Source organism: Panthera pardus, unplaced genomic scaffold, assembly GCF_024362965.1.
Source record: "Panthera pardus isolate Hobbes unplaced genomic scaffold, ASM2436296v1 HiC_scaffold_12, whole genome shotgun sequence".
Taxonomy (NCBI): Eukaryota; Metazoa; Chordata; class Mammalia; order Carnivora; family Felidae; genus Panthera; species Panthera pardus.
Genome location: NW_026526677.1, coordinates 86,395,660 through 86,419,020, shown reverse-complemented (window position 1 = coordinate 86,419,020; position 23,361 = coordinate 86,395,660). Strand labels below are relative to the sequence as shown.

The window sequence follows — 23,361 nt, the reverse complement described above, 5'->3', positions numbered from 1 at the left end:
GAGCTCAGAACCAGACTTGGCCTCTTTATGGCTGTGAGACTCAGATCAAGTTACTAACTGGGCTTCAGGCTTTCCTTCTGTAAAATGGAATCAATGTTGTGAGCAGCTTGCTGAGGACTACACTTTACATAACACTTAGAAACAGGTTTACAGTGCTGTTGAAGTGTTAGCTATTAATATATTTTTATTAAAAATATTTTTTATATATTTTTGAAGAGAGAGAGAGAGAGAGAACAAGTGGGAGATAGTGGAGACAGAGGGAGATACAGAATCCAAAGCAGGCTTCAGGCTCCGAGCTGTCAGCATAGAGCCCGACCTGGGGCTTGAACCCATGAACCATGAGATCATGACCTGAGCTGAAGTCAGACACTAATCAACTGAGCTACCCAGGTGCCCCATCATTAATATATCTTTAAATACTGATATTGCATTTTAGCTTTTTAAAATTCTTTTACAGTGGGCCAAATTCCTCATTCTATGATCTCAGAAGCTTAAGCCCTGAGCAGTGTAGCCTGGCCCTTCTTTTTTTTTTTTTTTTTTTTTTTCCAATATATGAAATTTATTGTCAAATTGGTTTCCATACAACACCCAGTGCTCATCCCAAAAAGTGTCCCCCTCAATACCCCTCACCCACCCTCCCCTCCCTCCCACCCCCCATCAACCCTCAGTTTGTTCTCAGTTTTTAACAGTTTCTTATGCTTTGGCTCTCTCCCACTCTAACCTCTTTTTTTTTTTTTTCCTTCCCCTCCCCCATGGGTTTCTGTTAAGTTTCTCAGGATCCATATAAGAGTGAAACTATATGGTATCTGTCTTTCTCTGTATGGCTTATTTCACTTAGCATCACACTCTCCAGTTCCATCCACGTTGCTACAAAAGGCCATATTTCATTCTTTCTCATTACCATGTAGTATTCCATTCTGTATATAAACCACAATTTCTTTATCCATTCATCAGTTGATGGACATTTAGGCTCTTTCCATAATTTGGCTATTGTTGCCTGGCCCTTCCGCTGGAGTTTCTTCCCCAGTTCGATTTTCAGTTCCCTCCATACAGCTGAATGCCATTTGGGGCAAGAAGCTCTTCTTGGGGAGGCACCTCCTGCCACTCTCTTGTCAGGGAGCCCAAGGAAAGGGGATAGACTTGGTCAGTAAACAAGGGCAGGAAAGTGACTGGAGAAGGAAGAACACAAAGGAGCTAGAGGTATGATGGGAACCCTAGCTGTGAGAAGGCAGGAGGCTGCCCACCCTGGGCTGTGGCCATGCGCAGTTGAAGGGTGAGGCGACGCGAGTGGGCATGAGACACAACCACCCAAGGGCACTGTGACACTGGCCCTGGGCAGGGGCTGCCAGGACAGCAGCGTCCTTCCTGCCGGGGCAGAGCTTGGCCACACCACGTTGTTCTTACTTATTTTTCTCTCTTCTAAAAAGAAATTGCGATGGCTTTTTCTATTATTGGTTCTCCAAATGAATCTTTTTCAAACGGCTGGATGCAAGCAGCATTTTTTTTTAAAGGAAATGGAATTTCATAGAAGGTATCAGTGTCTTACAAACAGCAGAATAAGTATCATTATATAAGATTTTTGTTTCAGGGTGTGTAAGTTTTTAATATAAAATACATTTTTATTATGGTGGATAGTTGGCAAAAAAAAAAAAAAAGTTTGAAAATCATATTCGATGAGGAGGCCCGGCAACTGCTCCAGGGTCACCATCTGTAATCTCTGCCAAAGGGTGCTTCTGAAACCCCTCCCTGAAACCATGCTCCCCTTGCATCCCCACCTGTACACATGTATTGTCAAGAGCAGGATACCCAGCAATGGCAAGAGAAATCAGGAAATGCCCACTAGTACAGACATTCGCTTTATGGAGTAGGACCTTTATGGACCTGGAAAATGGAAGGAATAGTGAAAAATGCTGAAACCTCTCTGAAAATAATGACCATGTTTTTGTCATTTGTTTTCCTTAAGCTCTCCCTCCCCCCCAACACACCCACCCACACACTTCTGCCCTAAATACCTGGGAGAGTACCTTATCCAAAGTGCACATTTAATAACTACTTTTTGAAGCAAATGGCTGAGCTTACAGTCCAGAGGTCTTATACAGGCTCAAAGACAGAAAGTGGAGTGCGTGTACGGGTGGAGACATAGGAGAGGTGAGGTGAAGGGGTCTACATCAATCTTCACTCATGTCCACACTAATGGAAAATGTCTAATCCCCAGTTAGGTGTTTACATCTGTGACTTGGCTAGGTGGCCTCTTAGCATGACACACCACCTCAAGTATTGGAATCTCATCTTGGGCTAATTTTCGAATGCTGATGGGTGTATTGATTTGGAAACAAGCTAGGTTAAAAAAGGCACTGGTCTTGTACACAGACTCAGCCCAAGCTAATCCGGTGTCGATATGCCTGGGCTGAGCATTATTGACACTTTAATGAATAGTGGACCATAGTTTTTCAGAGACAACCTGTCCCCCCTCCTAGAAGCAATCAGACAAACTAAATAGAGCCAGACTCCCCCATTTCTGTATTGGAAAGAGGATACATCACCATCCAGGATTAAAAAAAAAAAAAAAGAAAGAAATATATTTATCTTGGGATCACTTATTGTAGTGAACATAAACCCTAATTCCCCTAGCAGGAGCTGACTGTCTGGATTTTGTTGAAGTTGCTATTCAACCCTGAACAGAACACTGCTGGAATGAAAGTCAGACATATTAAGTTTTCAGAATGGTATTACAATCATTAAACACTCACAGACACACACAGACGCACAGACGCACACACACAAGCTAGCAGCAGCAGGAAGAACTGAACTGATGGTCTGCCCATGAGTGTGTGTACTTATGCATATGCAGTCAGGTTCACATAAAAATAAACACACGTGGAAGGAAGGTAATGACATTTTCATAGTATCATGTGAGCTGCTTAAGGTCTGGGATTATGTCTTTCCTCTTGTTATCAAATACCCTTTGTACCCCACCAGTTCTTTGTTCTGGATCTTTTGAGTTCCTGCTGACAGCAGTGAAGCCACCTTTGCAAGTGTCTGAGCTTCAGAACTTCAGCCCTTTGTTATGCACTTATGAGTACTTTCATTTATTCATATGGTAAATAATTACTGAGAAACAACTCTGGTTACTGGTACCTTGCCCAACCACTTAGCACAGGGAGATAAACAAAAAGCCACCTTTGAAGAGTTAGTTCCCATTCAGGTGGAAATGGACTTCTGTGATGTTTGCCCAAGTCATCCCCAAGAATTCAGTTTCTAGAAGTATAGCTGCTGTTGACTGAATCCTGGGGTACGAACCTGCTCCAGACACTCCTGGAAACACCTGCAATGTGGGTCCTCTTACCCCCATGTAATCTGATTATATATTTTAATAGAATTCAGAAATGACATATATAGAAATCAGATTGGTCCTTTTATGTGGTAGCCAGATTTCCCCATGCTGCTAAGCACTGGTCTGTCTCAGCTCAAGAGCAGGGGTGAAGGGTTAGAGGCCTTTTCTTGGTTCGTGTTTGCCAGAACTTTAGCTGAGCACATAATCTTCAGTCCATCTTGTCCTCAGGACAACCTTTTATTGGTGGCAAGTTCTAGATGTGTGCATTTCCACTAGGATAGTTTTTAAATCTGTGGATAGCACTGGATATTCTTGTGGTAAAGGAAAAAGGGAAATGCTTAGATCCTTTCCTTTTTTTTTTTTTATGGGTTCGTCTCTTCTGTATATTGCTGTTGAACTGTATTTTCCCTTTCTATTTTGTTTTGTTTTTCTTTAAATGACATCTCTAGGGATGGGGCACCTGGGTGGCTCTGTCGGGTTAGTGTGCAACTCTTTATTTCAGCTTGGGTCATGATCTCTCAATGGTTTGTGAGTTCGAGCCCTACATCAGGCACTGCACACACAGTGCAGAGCCTGCTTAGATTCTCTCTCTCTCTCCCTCTCTCTCTGCCCCTCCCCTGCTGTCTTTCGCAAAACAAATAAACTTTAAATTAATAAATATAGCTCTGGGGCTACCTAAATGCTCCAAAATCTTCCCTAGGCTGTTGGGACTGGGGATATTTTCTTAAGGTCTTGGCCAGGCTGGTCAAGCAGCTAGAACATGGACTGGGTCAGTCTAGCCTGGGCTGCAGAAGAGGGTCCCTGTAGTGGTCAGTATAGGGGGTTGGGAGAACAACTATTAAGTGAAGTCATGAGAAGCACCAGGCAGAGTTAAGGATGAATGTCAAAACACAGAGATCTCAGCCTCCATGGCCCAGAATGTTAGACCAGTCTGCAGGAAAAAGGTAATGGTTCTTTTGATTTGCATTGTCCAAGGTCAACATGGAGAAAGGAGCAGGATCGTAGTTGTACACAGAGAGTCCAGGTGATCGAGTGGGACATGTCTTCTAGGCAAGCCAGGAATAAAGGACAACTTTGACTAAGAAAGTGGCTCTAGGGGGCAGCATGGAAGGAGGATGAGGGAAAAGGCAGCAGGGGCTGGTGGTGAGAAGGGGGAGGGAACAGAACTGAATTAAGTACATACCTACCACAGTGGCTATTTAAAATTAAATGACTAAAACCAAATAAAATTTAAAATTTACTTCTTCAATCACACTGGTCACCTCAGGTGCTTCAGTAGCCACATATGACCAGTGGCTGCTCTATCAAGTAGTATAGAAATAGAAAGAATATTCTATCATCTTAGAAAGTTCTTTTGGACAGTGTTGTATGTGAGTACCATTATGGGCCAGCACATGTAAATGAAAGGTGGGTTTCATTGATTTGAGGGGCCCGTTGTGGTATAGAAAAGAGAATTGGATTTTGTAGAGAACATGGAAATAGGAAAAGACAGAGGTCTTTTAAGACAAGAGAGAATTATTATAAAGATAGAGGACTGGAGTTCCTCTGTTAGCTGGGGCAGAGTAGAAAGCCCAGAGTCTGAAGATATATCCAAAGGAAAATAGACAGAATTTGGGGGTTGGTTACATGTGGGAATTGGTGGGGGAGGGGGCCAGGACATTGAGATTTTATCTGAGTGCTCTAGGGCAGGTTGATACTAACTCATCTAAACCCTCATGTGGTAAAGCATCATGTGTTGTGGAGCACTTCAGATCTTTGGACTTCTTAATTTTAAGATGGCTTGAATCCTCCATTCAATACGAGTTTGTGAAAAGTAAGAAATACCACCCACGTATTTTCACTTGGGCAGCCAGAACACAATCTTATAGGTCAGCGTGAGGGAGATCCATTTTAGATTTATTGAAATTTGGGTCTAATGATTTCCATCCCTTGACCTTAAGGTGTTCTGCTTTGTGAATGTAATTAATAAGCGCCTGCTTCTGGAGTCCAGCTGCATATTTTAACCCTTTTCCTCTCTTAAACCTGATGCTTCTCAGGGTATCTAAAATACCTCCACCTCTGTCTGTATAGTTCTTTGAAAGAGACTGAATCATAGAGAGCACAGAGTGAATAAAACACTTTGTGGGACTGAACTGTTTGCTAAATTAAGGGCAATATGGAAGATATCTCAAAGCCCTCATCATTTCATAAGCACCCTTGCATGATGGCACAGCACAGTGACCCTGGTGGTCTGCAGAACATAAGCAAAGATCTTTTTCATCCACACACAGAGGCCTGGGTCATACACCTGAAGGGCTTTAATCTCATTCAGAGACACATCTGCATGATGCGAGTGTTAGCATATAGTGCTCATAAAACAGGGGTAGTACTTTAATAGCAATAATAATAAAAATAATAATAACTAATAAAACTTTTGGTCTCTATCAGTTTCCAAGGCCCTTTCTAGGTCTCTCTTTTGTCACTGGAACATCTAATCACCCCCTCCCTTTTGTTTGGTGTAAATGAGTTTTCCAGTTTCTTGCTAAGCAGAATTAATCTGAAAATCCCTGCTATTGTTTGATAGTTAATTACCTGCCTTTTGGAGTCAAACATCTCTGAAGCTCACGAAAGGGAGGAAACACTGTCTTTGGAACGGGGCAGAAATGAGAGAAAGAATCCAGAATGTTGTTGTCATTCCCTGTGTTAGTAGAATTCCAGAGAGAAAGGGCCTAGGCCAGGGAGATAGTACAGGCAGGTAACTTGAAAAAGATAGAGCTTGGGCGGTACAAGCCCTTCATTTACCTTTTATCTTCCTGTTCTGGGCCCTCTCCTCTTACCCACTGATATGTATAATTGTGCTGCTTTCCAAACCTGAATAATTAATTGACCTTGTCAAACCAAACTCATTATTATGATTAAGGTAACAGGAACAATAGCTTTTAATTTCTGGACACCTATGCCCCATAGACCATCCCCCCACCCCCACCCCACTCTGAAACTCTACAAAAGGAAATTTGAAGCACAACATTTCAAACTGAACAATGTGCTGTAATCCTTACACTGAAAGCAAAGATTTCTGTCTCTCCAGCCACATCACCTAGAAAGCACCATGCCTTCCTGGCACTGCAAGAATCCCATAGCATTGAGAAGACCTTTGTACCAACTAATTTTCATTTGGGCTGCAGCTTTCCCAGCCTGTTTTGGAGGAAAACATCACCATCCAGTTCTGAATCAACAGAAGTCACCTTCTGAGTACATCTGTGTTCTTTGGGTTTCAATAGCCCTGTGTGACAATAGGTCACATTTGCCATCCCAAACTGTTTTCCAAATTATCTTTCCTCTCTCTGAAATGGATGAACATGAACATTAAGTCTGATCATAAGACTGTGCATCTGAATTCAACAGAACTTTTAAAAAGTCAGGAAATTAAATCCCACCACAAAATTAGAGTGATCCTCAAAGTACCCTGGAGAATGACAAGGAAATAGGGCATTTTACCTGAAATTGATTTACAGAATTTAGACAGCATGCAAATGAAGCATTTCTGTTCTAGCTGGTGAGTTCTTAAATTTCTTCATGCAGTTACTGACAATGGATGGGCTGAAGAGTCTCTTAGACTAAAGAAATCTGAGAAGATTGCTGTAATGAAAGTCATATTGGTTTAATAATGGCACTTTCTGTGCCTTCTGGAATGGCTGGGAGGGGCCTCCCCTTTTTGAAGCAGTTTGGAAAACATGACATTTGCCTCCTGGTGTTTCCTGGTCACATCAGTAAATAAAAATAGGGTTGCCCTGTCCAAGCCCTTCACACCATTCATGGCTCTGAGGAAGTAGAAAGTTCAGGAAGCCTGACCCTATTGGTTCACTGAAAATACTTACAGGAGTCACACAACATCCCTCCAGGTAAGCAGCTAGGGCTCCCGCAGGAGGGTCTTTAAGCGACCACAGAATTCTTATCCCTGACATGGTTAATCCCAGAGAGTCTGAGCTGCCTCGGATTCTAATAGTATAGTGGTTGGGATTCCTCATGGATCTGATATATCCCTGCAGCCTCCACATAAGACATACATTTTATTTGAGGAGAAGGGCAAACAAACATCAGATCTGAATGAGTAGCCCTTTTAAAGTACATTCCTATATATCTTCATTCCCACATGAGAAGCTTCCAGTAGTCCAAGCTGAACTTGAGACAAATAGTCCTACTTAAGGATTGCATGATGCCTCCTTATTGTCTCATGACCCACTGATAATGGATCTGGCTAATCCCATAATATGTTTGAAACATTCCTCATACAACATTCCTAAAGGTTTTGCCATTAGAAAGTGTTATCAAGGCCAGGATCACGGATCTGAATACCATGGCTGTTGCCAGAGGACTCTTAAGTACTTGAAAGACTTAAAAGCCTCCAACAATTCTTTAGTTTTTGCTAAAATTGAAATACCTAGCTTTTTAGGGCATGAGAAGAAGTTGGTGACTATGTGTCTCAGTCCATCTGTTGTCAGATTGAGAGATGTCAACTGAAACTTTTCAATTCCATTTACCAGTATTTTGAAGTTAGGCACTGGGGACACAACAACTCAGAGTTCCTGCCCTGTCTAGCAGAAGGCACCCCTATACAAATAGTTACAAATAACTCTCTTCTACAGTAACAGAGGTTAAGATGCTCATGTATATAAAGGCTTTTAATACACTGAGAGGGAGTAATTGAATTTATCTGCAAGACAAGGCAAAACTGCATGGTTACATTTCATCAACCCCCTCAATGGTGAATAGGAATTTTTAGGTCAGGAGAGAAGGCATCAGTTTTCTTCCTCAAGGAAAGTTCCGTTAAGAAGAAAGTTGTTCTGGCAAAAGGATGAATATCTACAAGTCTATCAGTAGGATAGAAAATCACAAGCACCAGGGTCAATAAACCTCAGTAGGAAGAGAGAAGTATCAGAATAAAGGAATATATACAAACCCAACGAGTTCTTTGTCCCTTGCATGGTAAAGATACAAAGGGGGAATGTTGCTGAAACCTCTTCTACCAGCAAGTCAGTTTTTAAAACACTAAAATGTATGTTGTATAAACATTGCAGTTATAACAATGATTCTTTTTCCATAGTAAAGTTAAGCTACATTTCTCTGTACACCAGTAAGTAGAGTACACAACACTAAGACTCTTTGCTCTCCCCTCTTGGTGATTTTACCAGAGAGGGTAAGGATGCTGCTAAGGATAAAAGTGAGCTGCAAGGGGCCCACACCTTTGGGACCTGGGAGACTGGTTCCTTGCCAGCAGCCTCCTCTCACGGGTACCTGAGAGCCCACTGCATGCAGGTGAAGGAGTCTCAGACTTTCAGATGTATCCAGGCTAACTTAGGCTTTAAGGAGTCACCACTTGGCATATATCTTAACACCTCTATTCCTGCTGAACATCATCTGTGGTAAATTAGTGTCTGATGGTAAAAATCTAATTGGTTTCCGCTGGAGATGGGCTCAGTGGTGAAATGCTCCTGGAGTTGCCAGAGCACAGTGTTTTTCTTTTGAGAGATCTTCATTTCATGTCATTTGAGAAAGAATTTATTGATTTAAAATTAGGACAGTTTAATTTGGTGGCATGTTTTCTTTATGTCTCAATTATATATTCATGTCTTTATGGTAAACTCAGCTGGTGGGGGGATTAAGAATTCAAAATAGAGGATTTTCACTTGGCAAATAGTGCTTTCTACTGTGATTAATTGGGAGTCTGCACAATGAACCCGGTGTTGGCTCCATTGGGGATTGAATAGCTTAGTAGGAAGAAGGAAATTTCAGGATTTAGGAATCCTGAATTCCAGTCCGAATCTTGACAATAAGTACCTGGAGGAATGACCTACTTCTTTAATCTATTTCAGATTAGATGCACTTTGTAGGAATATTTTGATATATCACATAATCTAATTTGGAGAAAGTTACCAAATAAAAGGCTGCCAAATGTCATTTTCATATTAAAATCCTTCATTTGTGTAACTATTTATAAATAGTAAATGTTGCCAAGCTTTTGTGTCCATTTGTCTTGTTTTGATTTCTTTAAACAGACCCACTCTTCTGTACCAAGGATGCATCTGTGTTCTGTTGCTGGTGTGGGTCCTCCTTCCCAAGAATCTTCTTGGATTACATCCCCGTTCCCCACGCTTGTTCTGTCTGTTGAACTCCAGTGTTCCTGGTTTTCTGACCTTCTGGCCTGGTGATGTTCCTGTGCTGTCTTGCCCTCATCCCCTTTGCTCTCATAATTCAATTAGACTTGTTTTATTGTGGTTTCATTGTGCTCTGAATCTAGATTTCAAAGAGAGGTTCTCATACTAACACTGCCCCACACTCCAAGGACTCAAGCCAGCCTAGCCCTTTCTTCCCCCCTGAGAAAGGCAGATCAGACATTTTGGTTTTCTTTTTTCCCTTTCATGCACATGTAGACCACCATGAGTGAAGTACGGAAATATAGGTTGAGACAGATACAAAGACGAAAGAGACCAGTTCCTCCCATCAGGATATATGGTGGGGGTTGGGACAGATGGTAAATAGACCACCATGAGTGAAGTACGGAAATATAGGTTGAGACAGATACAAATACGAAAGAGACCAGTTCCTCCCATCAGGATATATGGTGGGGGTTGGGACAGATGGTAAAGTTTGAAAGGAGGGGCTGCTAGGATTGAGCCATTCACAGGAATCCCAGGACTGAGAACTGAGAGCCAGGTGCCTTCCCAAGCTTGGGGGCAGGGTGTGAGTGTGTGGGAAGGCCACACAAAGAGAAGTGTTTGGAAATGGACAATATAGCATTTCAGATCCTGGCTATGAAAAGGAAAATAATTAGTGAGTTTTCACACACCCACTCAGCCCTCCATCACCCACCCTTTTTCCACTCACAGGCAGAGTTATTTTTTTTTTAACCTGTATTGGATGATACCTCAAGGACTTAACATAAGAGAACTAGTTTTTTTATCAAGACCTATAGGTCCCTGGGATGAGCCTCCTCCACTCCTGGTTCACGCTGTGCTCCTGCCTCCCATGCTCATTTGATTTTATTTTACTTATCTTGTTCTTTCTGGTCATGGGCCCTTTCTACATTCCCTCTCCTCTGACTTGCATTCTCTTCCTCTTTTCACTCAGCAAATCCTATTTATCCTTCAAGCATGAACTTGAACGTCATTTCTTTAGGGATGCTTTTTCAGACCTGCCTGTATTGCATTAACTCCTCCCCTTTCCCCAGGATTCAGAGCCATGCTATTCTTTGTGTTTCTCGACACAATTATAATCTGACATTTGTTTGATCACTTGGCTATGTCTGTTTTGCCAGTAGACTATGAGTCTCCTGAAGGCAAGGGGCCCATCTCTTTTTGCACCTTGTCTCAAAAGTCTGGAAATTAATAGGGCCTCAGAGATTACTGGTTGGATAATGAGTGGATCTGTAAAGTTTCTTTTCTTTTTTTTTTTTTATAACGTTTATTTATGTTTGAGACAGAGAGAGACAGAGAACGAAGGGAGGAAGGGCAGAGAGAAAGGGAGACACAGAATTGGAAGCAGGCTCCATGCTCTGAGCCATCAGCCCAGAGCCCGACGCGGGGCTCGAACCCACGGACCGCGAGATCGTGACCTGAGCTGAGTCGGACGCTTAACCGACTGAGCCACCCAGGCGCCCCTGTAAAGTTTCTTTTCTTATTATTAAGCAGAACAATTCATTTTGTGTTGGGACTGGCCATGGAAGGCTGAATAAGAGCCACCCCAATGTATCAGATTCTAATCCTTGGAATTGTAAATGATACCTTATATGATGACATCTTTGCAGATTTGAGGAAGAGTTTGAGATATGGAGATTGTCCTGGATTAGCCAGGTGGGTCCTAAATATAGTCACACGTATACTTATAGGAAAGAAGCAAAGGGGAATCTGATACACACACACAGAAGAGAAAGCAACGTGAAAATGAACCAGAGAGAGTCAAAGTTGCTGGCCTTGAAGCCTGGATGGATGTGGCTATGGGCCTAGGAATGTCAGCAACCAGCAGAAGCTTAAAGAGGTGAAGAACTGACTCCCCACTAAAGCATCCAAAGGAAGCACGGCCCTGCTGTCACTTTTACAGATTCTGATCTTCGATCAGTCCTTCCAGTTGCTTGTCAGATCATTCAGGGTAGAACCCAAATGATCCTAAACCCAAATGTGGCCTAAAAGGTCCTATGCTGTGTGGCCCCTGACATCTCTCTGACCTATGCTCCTAAAACACTCTTTGTTAACCTATTTCCATGATGTTCTTGAATCAGGGATACACCTCTGTCTGGACCTTTATAGCTTCCTATGCTGGCACCCCATGCCAGGTGTCCCTTGGGGCTCTACTCTCAAAGGTCACCGTACGGGAGAGGCCTCTCTGACCACCTGTATGGCAGCGAACTCCTCACCTCCCCAAGTTACTCCCTGGGACTTTTCTGATGTGTTTTCATTTATTACATTATAAATATTTACATGTTTAAGATCTGTTGTCTGTTTCACTGCAGGAGAACACAAGCTCCACGACAGCAGGGAGTTGACCTGCCTTGTTCACTGTTGTACCCAAGTGCCTAGAACAGGGTTTGGTGCATAGTAGGCACTCAGTAAATATCTATTGAATAAATATGTGAATGAAAACTTGAAAAGCAGAGACTTCCATTAAGTTAAATGTATCTATTTTTATTTTGTCTCCAGTGTTTATTCTGTCTCTTTGCTTGAGTGAGAAAGTCTGAACTTTTCTGTTATTTCTACCAAAATGATTCTCAGACCAGGTGACATTAAACTAACTTTAATAGGGTGGATTTTTCTGGGGCACCTGGGTGGCTCGGTTGGTTAAGCATCCAACTTCGGCTCAGGTCATGATCTCACAAGTTGGGAGTTTGAGCCTTGTGTCAGGCTCTGTGTTGACAGCTCAGAACCTGGAGCCTGCTTCAGATTCTGTGTCTCCCTCTCTCTCTACCTTCCCCCCATTCTTGCTCTCTCTCTCTGTCTCTCAAAAATAAATATATATATTTTTTAAATAGGGTGCATTTTCTTAGCAAAGTAAAGAAGAAGCTAGTGGTGCAGACTTAAGGAATAACACAGGAAGGAACTGAGAGACCTGAGTGTGGGTTGCTCCTTATAGCAGGCTGCAGACAAAACATGAGTTGTGAGGAAGTGGCCCCAAGTGTCTCTCTGAGGAGAGGACCAACTCTCCAGCAACCCAAGAAGTTCAGATTTCACTATGGAGGAATGGGGAATCAGAGGAAAGTTTGAAGCGACGAAATTACATGAGTTCTATTTTAAAAAAAGACTTTGGCATCAGAATGGGGAGTTAATTGGAGGGGGAGTTTTGAGGCAGGGACACTGATAGAGAATGATAACATGGTTTGTATCATGTTATGCTGTGTCCTTGGCCTGGAGATATTCCCTCTCTTCTTAAGAAGTTACACAAATAGCACATTAGAGCAGCTGGTAGAGGCTAGATCGGTGTACACACACACTAAGAGTAGGCTGGGCTCAGTTTTCTCGATGGTCCTATTCCAAAGATACATGTATTCTTCTCAATGTGTGACTGGTTAAGGTTGAAAGTAAAAGAAACTTAATGTTTTCATCTTTGGTAAAGTTTTGGGGTTTTGTATTTATAAATAAGTGGGGGGGAGAAGGCTGTACCATGTTTTGTTTCAGTTTGGAATCCTGAGAATATGGCTTTCAACTTATGAAATGAAACCTGATCACCCAAGAGGAGATAAGGTGTACACCAGCCCATGACGAAAGCTTAAAATAAGACAGGATAGGAGAGAATCAAGCAACAGAAGGGCCTTTTAAACAGGAGAAGATATTTGAAAATAGAATAGCAGATTCAGAGAATGCTAAATCATGAGATACCAGAAACTGCCTGTCAGCCCACCCTGATGTCTGCCTCAGACTCTCATGAGGAACTTTCTAGGAAAAGAAAGTAATAAGAAGAATGTTGTCTTTCCCCAGACCAACTGAACCTGAATCGCTTTGGTGGAGGTGTGGGTGGAGAACCTTGTGTAGCTGGGTTTGGGAGTTACAGGTCAGGACACAGTGGAGCCAAGAGCCAGAGGCAACTAAAAGTCAATTTGATAAGACTTTTTTTTTTTTAATATTTACTTTTTAGAGAGAGGGTGAGAGTAAGTTGGGGAGAGGCAAAGAGAGAGGGAGACAGAATTTGAAGCAGTCTCCAGGATCTGAGCTGTCAGCACAGAGCCCAATGCAGCACTTGAACACATGAGCTATGAGATCGTGACCTGAGCCAAAGTCAGATGCTTAACTGTGAGCAACCCAGGCACCCTGAGAACACTTTTTTAAATATAAAATCCTAAATTATGTTCATGCTCATTAGTAGGAATTGTGTCAAATCGGGTAAGTGGGTGTGCTCTGTTTCTAATTACAGTGTATCTTTCATCTTCCTGAATGTGATGCTGTATTGTTGTTAAAATGAAAATTAGGAAGCAGAGTCATAAAGAAGAGTGATTCCCCTAAGTGGGTCACCATAGTCTTGCCTATATTCCCCTACATTGTTTTAAAATAGTTTCTCAAGAGTTATTAGACTACCGACCTTCATTGCTATATCCTAAGACATCTGCAGCCCTCCCTTTTCTCTCTTTAGGCAACATATAGTCTGCTCAGTACTCAGTGAAGGCATATTCAGCCTCTTCTGAAGCTCAAATGGCTATTTTTCCTATAGCCAGAATTCACAGGACCTAGATTCAAGTGGCAGAAATGGCAGTGACACTATTCACTATCCTCCTTAGTGACCCAATAGCCAAATGTTTGCCTCCTGTCCCCTCAACTTTATGATCTGCTGGTCTAGAGACCTTAGTTCCAAAGGGAGGAATGCTTGCAACAGGAGAAACAAGATTCCATTGAATTGGAAGTTGAGACCACAACCTGGCCATTTTGGGCTCCTCATGCCTCTGAATCAACAGGCAAGGAGGGAAGTGATGGTACTGACTAGGGAGGTTCATCCTGACTACCAAGGGGAAATTCAAAACAGGGGTAGAGAAGAGTATGTTGGGAATACGGAGGTCCCTTAGGGCATCTCTTAGTATTATCATGCTCTGTGACTAAGCTAAGGGAAAACCAACAATCCAATCTAGGCAGGACTAAGAGACTGCAGAGCCCAGACTTTTCAGGAATAAAAGATTGGCTACCCTGTAAAGTCAAGAACCAACAGCAGCTGAGATGCTTGCTACAACAAAGGGAATTCAGAGTAGTTAGTAGAAGAAGGTAGTTATAAATAGAAGCTACAAGCACAGGGCCAGTTACAGAAATGAGGACTCTGTCTTGAGTATTTCAATAGCTTCTCTCTATTTTGTTATAAATACTTTCGTATGTGTATATACATATATTAAACAAACATCTTTTTATCTTTCCTTTCTTATTCCCTTATCATGTAACATAAGATGTATCAACTTTCTGTGAATTTTACATCATAGTATTTAAGTTACAGGCTATCAGAAGAGCAAACATTACTCAAGGACTTTATTTCCTCTTCTAGGGAAGGGATTAGTACATCTTCAGTTGTATGCAAGATAGTTGTATCATGCTAAGTGGATTATATAACCTTGTTATTGTCTTCATCTGGAGATTAATTGTAATTTAAGGAAATGGAATGGGTATCAAGTTGCTAGGGGTAGACTTGTGATTGATAATTTTATGTGTCAATGTGACTTGGCTAAGGGATGCCCAGATAGCTGGGAAGACATTATTTCTAGATATGTCTGTGAAGGTGTTTCCATAAGAGATCAACATTTGAATCAGAAGACTGAATAAAGCAAATTTCCTTCACCAATGCAGATGTGGATCCTCCAATCCATTGAAGGCCCAATTATAATGAAAGCCAGAGAAAGGGTGAATTTGCTCTTTGCTTGAACCAGTACATCCATCTTCTCCTGCCCTCAGACGTTGGCCTCCTGATTCTCAGGCCTTCAGTCAAGGATTAGATTACACTGCTGGTGTTTCTCATCCTCCAGCTTGAAAATGGCAGATTATCAAACTTCTCACCCTCCATAATTGCATGAGACAATTCCTATTATATATATAATCTCCTCTTAGCTCTGTTCCTCTAGAGAAACCTGACTAATACAGATGACAAGTGAGTTTTTCATGCTAAAAATCTTCCTCATATTTAGAATAAGTTTAGCCCTATAGGTGATAGCTAATGGTACTGGGAAATGTAGGTAAACATAGCACATAGTACTCAGAAAAGCAGGAAGCCCACTGGCCTAGCAAGCGAGGGTGAACTGAAATAGAGTCATTACTATCTGTCCCACCAAACACACAGCAACTCTGGCCTCACCTTTCTGCTCAGAGGCTGGATGAAGAAAGAAGTATTTATCACATAAACTTTGCTCCTTCCTTCATTCACTATTCAAATATTCATTGAGTTCCTACTGTGAGCTACATATCATGCTGGACTCTGAGGGTAGAACACAAATACCAGATACTTGTCTCCAAAGAAATAATATTCTAGTGGATGACAAGAGAAGTCATAGTTCTTCTGTTGCCATTCAAGAAGTACATAGTTCATTGTAAAACAGGCAGAGAGTCGGGTCAAGTGCCATGTCTGTGGCACATGTTGTGTCTGTGTGGCCCCTTTGGAGACACTCCTACCTCTGAGAACCTCAGGGGAATTCCAAAAGGAAGTTTTGCCTTAGTTGAGAGCTGAGTTGTTAGGTAAAGAAGGGAAGGTGTTCATGCCAGTCAGAGTGGCTAAAATGAACAAATCAGGAGACTATAGATGCTGGCGAGGATGTGGAGAAACGAGAACCCTCTTGCACTGTTGGTGGGAATGCAAACTGGTGCAGCCACTCTGGAAGACAGTGTGGAGGTTCCTCAAAAAATTAAAAATCGATCTACCCTATGACCCAGCAATAGCACTGCTAGGAATTTACCCAAGGGATACAGGAGTGCTGATGCATAGGGGCACTTGTACCCCAATGTTTGTAGCAGCACTTTCAACAATAGCCAAATTATGGGAAGAGCCTAAATGTCCATCAACTGATGAATGGATAAAGAAATTGTGGTTTATATACACAATGGAATACTATATGGCAATGAGAAAGAATGAAATATGGCCTTTTGTAGCAACATGGATGGCACTGGAGAGTGTTATGCTAAGTGAAATAAGTTATACAGAGAAAGACAGAAACTATATGTTTTCACTCTTATGTGGATCCTGAGAAACTTAACAGAAGACCATGGGGGAGGGGAAGAAAAAGAAAAGGGGTTAGGGAGGGAGCCAAAATATAAGAGACCCTTAAAAACTGAGAATAAACTGAGGGTTGATATGGGGTAGGAGGGAGGGGAAGGTGGGTGATGGGTATTGAGGAGGGAACCTGTTGGGATGAGCACTGGGTGTTGTATGGAAACCAATTTGACAATAAATTTCATATTAAAAAAAAAAAAAGAAAGGAAGGTGAGCTGTTCTAGACAGGTAAGAGCATATGCAAAGGCTAGGAGGTGAATGGGAACACGGCCTGTTCAGAGAAGGTGAAAGCATCCCACAGGTGGGCCATTAGAGGAGGTGGTACAGGGATCCGAGGTGAGACCTGAGAGATGGGCAGGAGCCAGATAACAGGAGCTAGGAAGTTTTTATTAATGGTAGAATAGGCCCAGAGTAGACCCTATTCAGGAGGGTTGCTCACTGAGTGTCAGTTTTGAAGACGGTATGGGGGGAGCAAACCAAAGGCAAAAAGGCCCTCCATGGCTCATCATCCTTATCTAGACCATTCCTTACCCTGCCTTATCAGAACTTCCCTGGGTTAAGAGGAGGTAATATCAAAACCAAGCTCATGGCCTATATTTTAACCTTCAGCTGGGTTTAAATTGTGGATAGATCCTCCACCTTGGCTTCAGTGAGTACCTACTCAGGTCAGTAGAGTTAGTGTGGATGTAGACATGCACCTTTCCTTCTATGATAGGCAATTCTCTCTCCTCTTTGCTGTTTCTCATCTGTCTCTCTGAGGCAGTTTTTCATTTGATCTTGCCAGAAACTTCTTTTTTATCACCACATTCACTTTTTGTTGTCTTCAGCCTATTATTGTTGGTTTTTTTATCTTTTTTTTTGTTTTTGTTTCTTTTTACTTTTGTTTTACTCCTCTCATCATTCCCTTGTCTGAGCCACTCTCCTCTCACTTGTCACTGACACTACTCTTCATGTTGACCTTGAGTTCTCAGGACTGTGCCTTTATGCTTAAATGCTCTTTTTTCCAATATTTGCTGGAAACTTCTTTCCTTCACCTACATTTTCCTTCTATCCCTTTCTTTTTTATTTCTCTTCTTTCTTGGCCTCCATATGCTTTGATACACCTCAGTGTCACCCATTGTTCTCTGCCCTCCTAGGTCACAGCTCCATGCTCCCCAGCGTGTTGGCCCCTCCCAGCCATGCAATCTCTGTGTCTGACCTGTTAGTGTGAAAGCCATTACCCCTTGACATGGCATCTGTGTTTTTGCCACCTACACTAAGAGTTCATGTTGTCATTATGGAGAGGATAAGATCACCAAATACTCCTGCTTATTTATTTATTTATTTATTTATCATTTCACTTAATAAGCATCTCTTGAAATTGAACCACAGTTTCACTCAGGAGACATCGTTTCCTCTGGGGAGTCCATATCTAAACTTAGCTGAAATTCTCTCCATGTGCAGCACTAGGAGAGAAGATGGTATATTTAAGATTTCTTTATTGAGACTCAAACATGTTGTTTCTGTGTGCTCTAGTGCAATATGTACATGTGTATGCAATAGTGTGTATGTTTGTGTAGGGAGGTTTCCATCTGTTTATGGGCCAGAAGGAACTCACAGCTGATTGTGGACAGGATGGATTTGGCAATATTTATCCAGAGTGATGTGAAGACCATAGAGGAAAAAGGCTCTACCTGACACTGGGGACTGCTGGGGTGGCATTAGAAGAGGGGCTGTTCCAGAGGCCTGATTCTTTATGCTATGTAACTCTGTGGTGATCCACTCTAAAAGAATGACAAGTTGTGAATGCACCGATCATCAGAAATGCCATGGCCACTCCACCAGCCACATGGAACCCTTCTCTGAAGAGAGGCACCGCCTATTATCAGCCCTGGCCTGGCCATCGGCAACAACATCAGGAAAAAGGGATTTTCTATAGTGGTACAGTGGGCACAGTGAAAAAATGTACTGAGTCACAGGGGTCTTCTTTAGCCCCTGCTATGCCCAGAGGCCTCTTCTGCTGTAGGCTGGAATACTTTACTGGGGCAGAGTGACTTTTCTGTGCCCAGAGATATTATTTTGTAAAAGATTATAAACACAGCTTCTCGTCTCAAAGGACTGTTAGGGACAACTATAGTAGCTGGCAGGTCTTTACATACAATGATAATAGTATTTATAGCTACACCTTACTGAAACCTTACTACGTAGCAACCAGGAATCAGATGAAGATTTTTATGAATATTATCTTATTTAAAGTTCAAGACAACCCCATGTAACAGAAGCTATTATAATCATTACTTTAGGGGTGAAATGGAAACCTACTAACCTGGGTAAGACCATATTACTAGACCAGACATATTACTAGAACCAGAATATGAAATCAGACAGTATGACTCTTCATAGTCCACCCTCAGACACTGTGCTTCCCTTTATAAGCAGATGCAGGTTAATCTGAATCAGATGATGGATCCTGAAGTAGGCATGGTCTCCATAAGTTTGGGCCACAGGTTCAAATCATTTCAGAGCTAGAAGCCATCTTGAAGGCCACATAGCCAGTGATTCTCAACTCTTGCACATTAAAATTATTTGGGGTATTATTTGACAAGAGCAATGTTGAAGTCTTCTCTGCATGGATTCCAGTTCAATTTATTGAGAATAAGACCATGGCATGATTATTTTTTTAATCCTCACGTGCTTATATTTTTTATCCATGTTGAGAACCACTGTCCTAATATTATCATAGATGAGAAAACATGAAATTTAAGAAATTAACTGACTTGTCTAAGGTCACACCACTGGTTATAAGGGCAGTTGTGAGGACCAATCCCAGATCTCCTGGCTGTTATCCAGTGTTCTTTCCCCTACCCCCAATGAAAGACAAATTTTTCGTTTTGTGTGAGAGAGAACATGGTGAAACATGGTACGTAAGATTTTGGAGACACAATTGGGCTAGAATAGTCACTGTGTAACCCTGGGATTCAGATATCTGTGCTTTGGGTTTGTCTCATTTTACATAATGAGCAAAATTATAGAACATGTCTTTAGGAATTATTGTGAAATGATGTTGTGAGATGATAACACATAAAGGTTACATAATTCCACTAAGAATATGGTACTTTTTCTACTGTATAGAATGGATCACTCATCGAACATAAGTCTCACAAGCCATCCTCATGGTAGTCAGCAATAATACCAACTTTAAATTTTAAAAATAAACTAGTATGTAAGTAGAGAATTTTATTGAAGATACCATGTGCTTGTAAAATGCATCTTGGGCAAGTTGATATTGCCTGTGGACTCACACTGAGTGTTTACTGATAGTATTTCCAGCCACTAGATTAGCTGCACTGGGCCAGGCATTCAAATGTAGTATTGCCCTTCTAGCATGTTAATCACAAATGGGGGTAGTGTTCTGCCTTCCCAGGTTCTTCTCAGTCTCATCACCAGAATAGAAGTAAAGACATTTATAATGTTGGAGAATGGGGAAAGAATCAGCACTTATCCTGTAGACTAACAAGACAGTTTCTCTATGGAATTATGACTTTGGGAGGCATGTTTTTTTCCATGATTTTTTTTCCAATTCTATCCAATAAGAAAGACATGGTAAAATGGACTTTATAGATTGTCATAGTTGATGTAACAGTACTCTTGCCAAGTTTCCCCTTACCTCACTAGGCCTTTCCCATATGGCTGTATTATTATCAGCTTCTCATTACCTGTTGGTCTCCACTCCTTACCCTTCTGTTCTTCTCCTTGTTTTACATCATATCCAATGACCTGCTGAAGCCCATGACTTCAACTAATGTGGTTTCACTAATGACAGCCACACCCTTACACCCAATACCAGCAAAGCTATATCTGGAAGAGCCTGTTGGCTTCCTCTTAAAAGTTCCACAATATGTTCAAGTTAAACAAATCATCTCACCCCACCACCCCTGCCACACCAAATACCTCTTGCTTCTATATTAGCAATCTTGAAAAATGGAAGAACTGTTTTCCCATTGCCTAGGAGAGACCACTAGAGATTATCTTTGATTCTTTCCACCCTCCATTTCCCCACCCCAGTGCTACTCCTCATTAAGTCATTCACCTAATCCTATAGGTGTCCTTTACTCACATCTCTCCATCTTTACTATCACTGCCTTGGTTCAAGCTTTTGTCCCATTTTACCTGATTTCTTTATAAAGGTCCTCAGCCCTCCACTCTGTATCCAGTGGTCACAGTGAAAATAATAGTAAACATTTATTGGGATCCCACTAGGTGACGGGTACCTGGCTTAGCATTTACAAAACCTCATTTAAATTTCACACCCTAAGATGGTAAATAGGACTATGATATTTATGCTTTTTAGAGAGGAAACCAAGACTAAGACAACTTAAAATCTTACTAGAGGTCAGAGTACTTCCAGGTAGAAGATGGGGTTGAACCCTCATCTGCTACTGAAAGAATGCCCATGGGTGGCTCCTTCCCTCTTCTCAGGAGGCTAAGTTCTTGCTGAGCTTTCTCAAAATCATCCTCTTGCTAAGTGCTACTTATTGCAAAGAATCTTTCTTCTTTTATTCTTTGAGGCTTTCTTATTTTCTCAGCAATGTTTATTTCATTGAATTTTCATAATATTTCATGCTTTAATTTAATTTATTTAGTGCTATTGTACAGTGCCCTGAGCATATTGGGAGAAGCAAGAATTTTATAAATAAAATTATTATTACAACTGCTCCAATAGCAGCCCCTAAGCTATTTAGTAGATATATCAATTACTCTCAGTGTTGAAAATTTTCACCTAAAGCTCTTTATGGCTCAAGTTTTCCTGGTCCTTTGCTACTGTCTCCTGTGTGTGTAATCTTGACCCAGCCATGTAGCATTTCTCCTTACTATCCCCATCAGAATTAACCAGAAGGCACCTCAGCCAAAGGTCCGTGTAATGTATTCTGGAGAGCATGACCTAGTTTCGTTAGCCTTTTTGAATCACTGAGGTTCTGAATCCCATTTTATAGACCTAAAATGTCAGTTGTGCAATGAATGAATCAACCCTCTTTTCCCACCTCATGCTAAGTAAGACCTCGTTATCTATCAGGCTGTGGTAGAAATCTCTTCCAGGGTACTCTAGAGCTTGATATGAGTTGTTCACGACACTTCCTTGGCACCTGGGATTTGGGGACTCTAAACTTTGAGATTGGTGCAGACAAAATGTGTCAGTCTTGAAATGAAGTGAAGCCCAAACAAGGGGCATAGTGTAAAAGTCACTGGGTTATTCATTTCCGGCATTAAGCCTACTTTCTGGAACCTACCTACCACCTCACAATCTCATAACTTTTTACTAGCAAAAGATGTGAGAGGAACATTGTCTTCTATTTATAGAATGTCAGTGACATGCTGAAGAATTCACAGGATAAACCAGTGAGTAACCAGGGATTTCTCCCAGGAGATCCCCCAAATCATGATAATGGACTTGATTTCCCTCTCCTAGCTTCCCCCATAATATGGTCTTTCCTCTTATTTTTTAGCACACTATATTCAGTCATCCATTCAATAAAAAAGGAACTACACACTTTATACGTGCCAACAGATGGTTGCATGGACAGTGATGAGCAAGATGTATGTAGTTCCTTTTGGAGTTTGGATTCTTCCTCCCATTTTGTCTTGACTTGCCTCCCTCTCAAGAATATATTCTTTTCATAATTTACAGTTGTATTAAGGAGTTCTGAAGAACTTTCCTAATTAGCCAGGAGCAATACACTGTGCTATGTTCATTCTGCATTTTTTTTTTTAAGAAAACAAATTGAAGTAGCCAATCTGTCCATTACAAATGAGTTCATTCCTATTCAAGCAGCGGCTGTCAGGTACCTTGCCTGAGGCTTCTTACGTTATGAGCAACATATTGGTTTTAGTTGTCTGTACTTCCCAGCTACACTGGGATCCCTAGACGAATGGAAGACACAATAACTCAAGAGAGTTTATTGTATTATACATGGTGGTCATGCATAGTTTCAGTAACATAGTGAGCTTGTTCAAGGTAGATATGAATAACCCCTCTCTTGGCCAGATAGAGGTTGTTGGATCTCTAACAACCGTATTTCCTTTTAGCAAAATAAGAATATGAAATAAACTGTGACCCAGATGTCTAGATCAGCAAGAAATAGATAGGATGAAACCTGTTTTTCTCCCAAAGGAAAGAATAATCTGCAATAAAAAAAATAACTAAGTAGAAATATTCAAATTGCTGTAAAGGATGCAGCCATAGAAAATTGTCTAATTCAGTTCAGTTTCCCTGCAGCTCAGATTGCTTTGCAATGCACAGAGTAATTGTTGAAAACCCAAGGAACTTTGCATTCTTCAACCTGGTATTCTCAAGACACATTAATCACTCAGTAACCATTCACATCCCTACTAAGTACAAACCACTGGTTGTGAAGCTGCTTGTGCTAAATAGGTACATTCCACTGTAGTACCTAATTTTTTGAAGACTTAGGCCATAACAACTCATCTTTTTTCACCTTTCTGGAATGAGTTTAAGGAAGTAAAATTCTAGGCTCATCCTCCCCCTATGATTTTTCCAAACAGATTGTGAACTTGGGATCCTTTCTTGCATGGGTCAGGGCAGTCCTGGGTTGCTAACTGAAGGTTTGCTTGGACCACATGTCCCCATTCTGTTGGGTATCTCATATCCGTCTCATTGTAATTCTATGTTAGTCCTTCAATAAGAATGGCCAGCAAGCCCAGAGATAACAAAATAGGAATCAATGGGACCTGCGATTGTCTGCATGCCAGATTCTCTTGTCAACCTAGTCTCCAATCCATTCTGCCAGCTCGATCTCCTCTGGGACTGAGACGTTTGAAAACAGTGCAGCAGCCTC

At 41.5% G+C, this 23,361-nt stretch overlaps 1 protein-coding gene across 6 annotated transcripts in view; it reads left to right on the top strand.

Moving 5' to 3' along the window:
- NTM (neurotrimin) overlaps positions 1–23,361 on the top strand; it is a 939,421-nt gene that overhangs the window by 769,728 nt on the left and 146,332 nt on the right. The gene's annotated exons all lie outside the window — the stretch shown is intronic.